Source organism: Calonectris borealis, unplaced genomic scaffold (assembly GCF_964195595.1).
Source record: "Calonectris borealis unplaced genomic scaffold, bCalBor7.hap1.2 HAP1_SCAFFOLD_276, whole genome shotgun sequence".
Classification (NCBI taxonomy): Eukaryota; Metazoa; Chordata; class Aves; order Procellariiformes; family Procellariidae; genus Calonectris; species Calonectris borealis.
In genome coordinates this window covers 22,501-25,000 of record NW_027441660.1, presented here as the reverse complement: position 1 = coordinate 25,000, position 2,500 = coordinate 22,501, and the positions used below count along the sequence as shown (strand labels likewise).

The 2,500-nt window shown below is 83.2% G+C and overlaps 1 non-coding gene across 1 annotated transcript; it reads left to right on the top strand.

Annotated features, from left to right (window-relative positions):
* The first annotated feature begins 2,232 nt into the window (after positions 1-2,232).
* On the top strand, positions 2,233-2,385 carry LOC142077498 (5.8S ribosomal RNA). Its single transcript, XR_012671867.1, has one exon. It is a non-coding gene; the product is annotated as a 5.8S ribosomal RNA (ribosomal RNA).
* Positions 2,386-2,500: the final 115 nt, after the last annotated feature.

Below are 2,500 nucleotides of genomic sequence, written 5' to 3'. Positions count from 1 at the left end.
CGGCGGGGACCGCCGCGTCCCCGCCGCTTCCCCCGCTTGTCGCCTCCGCTGGCGCCCGCCACCGGCCGGCGTCCGCCTCCGGGGACCGGCCCCCGTCCCCCGCCCCGCCTGACCCGACGGCGGCCCGCTGCCGCCGCCGGGGAGGGGCGGGGGACGCGGCCCCCGGGGCGAAGAGGGCGCCCCCCCCGGTCTCGGAGCGCGGGCGGCAGCGCGCGAGAAGCGGGGGCTGCCGGCGCGGGGTGCGACGAGCCCCCGCCGGCCGAGCCCGCGCGGGCAGCCGGGAGGGAGCGGCGAGCGGCGACGACGGGGCGGCAGGCGCGAGCGTGCGAGAGAGCAAGAGGGCCTTCGGGGTCGGGGGGGGCGGCTCCCCCGACCCTCCCCGCACCGGGGCGGGCCGCTGCGGAGCGGCCCGCCCGGCCGGCCGGCCGCGCAGGGCGAGGCCTCCGGGCGTTCCGGGCGTGGCGCGCGGCGCCGGGCGGCGCCTTCGGCGGCGCCCCCCCGCCTCTCCCCTCCCCCACCCCCGCGGTGCGGGGGGGGGGGAGCTCGGGGCAGGGGGCTCCGCCGCCGACGCCGCCTTGGGCGGGCGAGGCCCTTGCCGGGTCGCGTCCCGCGCCGGCGGGTGGCCCGAGCCACGGCTCTCCTCCCGGGCGCAGCGCCGGGCTACTGAGGGAAACCCCGGGCCCCGGGCAGGAGGACGAGGCGGTGGCGGCGGACGTCGGGCGCGCCCCCGCGGGCGGACGCTCCCCCGAGGGCGGCAGCGGGGGAGGCACCCCCGCGGGGCCTGCAGGTCGTTTCCCTCACCCCAGGGCCAGGTACCTAGCGTCCGCGCCTCGGCGGCCCTCCCTCGGCGAGCGCCGGGGGTCGAAGGCCGCGGAGCCGGGCGGCGGTTTAAAGACGCGGGCGGCTCGATGCGACCCGCGGGGCGGCCGGGCGGTGGCGCCTCCAGGGGCGGGAGTCGCTCCCGCAGAGCCCCTGGCTGGGCGCCGCCCGTGCCCGTCGCGCGGGCAGCCGTGCCGGGGAGGGGTCCCGCTGCCCCCCCCTCTCCGCGGTCCGGTCTCGGCGGAGGAGACCGCGGCGCGGTCGGCCGCGGCCGGCCCGCCTGCCTCGAAACGGGTGGACCCCCCCCGGCGGGAGCGCGGGCTCTCCGCCGAGGGGGCGGCGAGCCCCCGCGGCGGGGGCTCGCCCGGCGGCCGCCGGGCCGCCGCGCCCCGCCCCGTCGCAGCGCTGCGGCGCGCTGCGCTCCGCTCCCTCCCCCTCGCCCCCCGGCGAGCGCTCGGCGGTCCCGCGCCGCCGGCCGCCGGCGAGGGCGGCACCCCGGCCGAGCGGCGGCGGCGCCGCTCGGCGTGTCGGCCGGCCGGAGGGCGCCCGCCGCCGGCCGCGGCTGTCCCGGCCCGGGCCCCGCCCGTCGCTTCCCCGCCGCCCTTCCCGGCCGCGCCGGGCGGGCGGGCGCGCGGGCGGGGGCGTCCCACTCCCGGTCTCCGCGTGGAAACGGGGAGAGCGGGCGCCGCCCCCGCCTTAGCGCCGTCCGCCTCGTCGCCTGGCGCGTGCCCGCGGAAGGGGGCCGAGGCGGGGGGCGGCGGCGGCGGCGGTTCCGGGCGGGCGGCCGCGCCGGCGCGGCGGCGGGCGCCGTCCGGCGGGCCGCGGGCGGCGTGCCGCGTCGCCGGCTCGGGCTCCGGCGGTCGCCGCCTCCGGCGCGGCCGGCGGCGGAGCCGCGGAGGCGCCGGCGGGGCGAGCCGCGGGAAGGGGAGCCGGCTGTCGTAGCGCGGCGCAGGTTGTGGGCGGAGGCGCGCGCGCGCGGGGGTCCGGCGGGGCGCCCCGCTGCTGCCGCCCGGCAGCAGCATCCGTTGTCCCGAGCGAGGCGGGCGGGCGGCGCGGCCGGGCGCGTCGCCGCCTCCGTGCGGAGGCCGGGCCGAGCCCGGGCGCCTGGGCCGCCTCCGAAACGCGCAAGGGGCGTCTGCCCGCTGTGGGTCGAGTCGGGAGCGCGGGCTCCCCGCCCTTGCCGTTCGGGGTTTTTTCCCGTTCCCTTTTTCCCTTCCGCTGGGTGTGCTCGTACGGTCAGGCGAGGCGAGGCCTCTCCGCCGCGGCCCGTGGCGCCGCGCCGCGGCCCCCTCCGCGCGGGCGGGGGGGGCGGGCCGGCGGGCGGGCGGGCGGTGGGCCGTCCTCCGAGAGGGGCCGCTGCTGGCGAGCGGTCCCGGCCCCCCCGCGCGCGCGGGGCGGTGCCGAAAGGCAGACAACTCTTAGCGGTGGATCACTCGGCTCGTGCGTCGATGAAGAACGCAGCTAGCTGCGAGAATTAATGTGAATTGCAGGACACATTGATCATCGACACTTCGAACGCACTTGCGGCCCCGGGTTCCTCCCGGGGCTACGCCTGTCTGAGCGTCGCTTGACGATCAATCGCCGGCTGGGCCGCCCCCCCTCCCCCCCCCTCCCCGGGGTGGGGAGGCGGCGGCCGCAGCGGCGCGGCTGGGGTGCCTCGCAGGCCCGCGCGCGGCCTCGG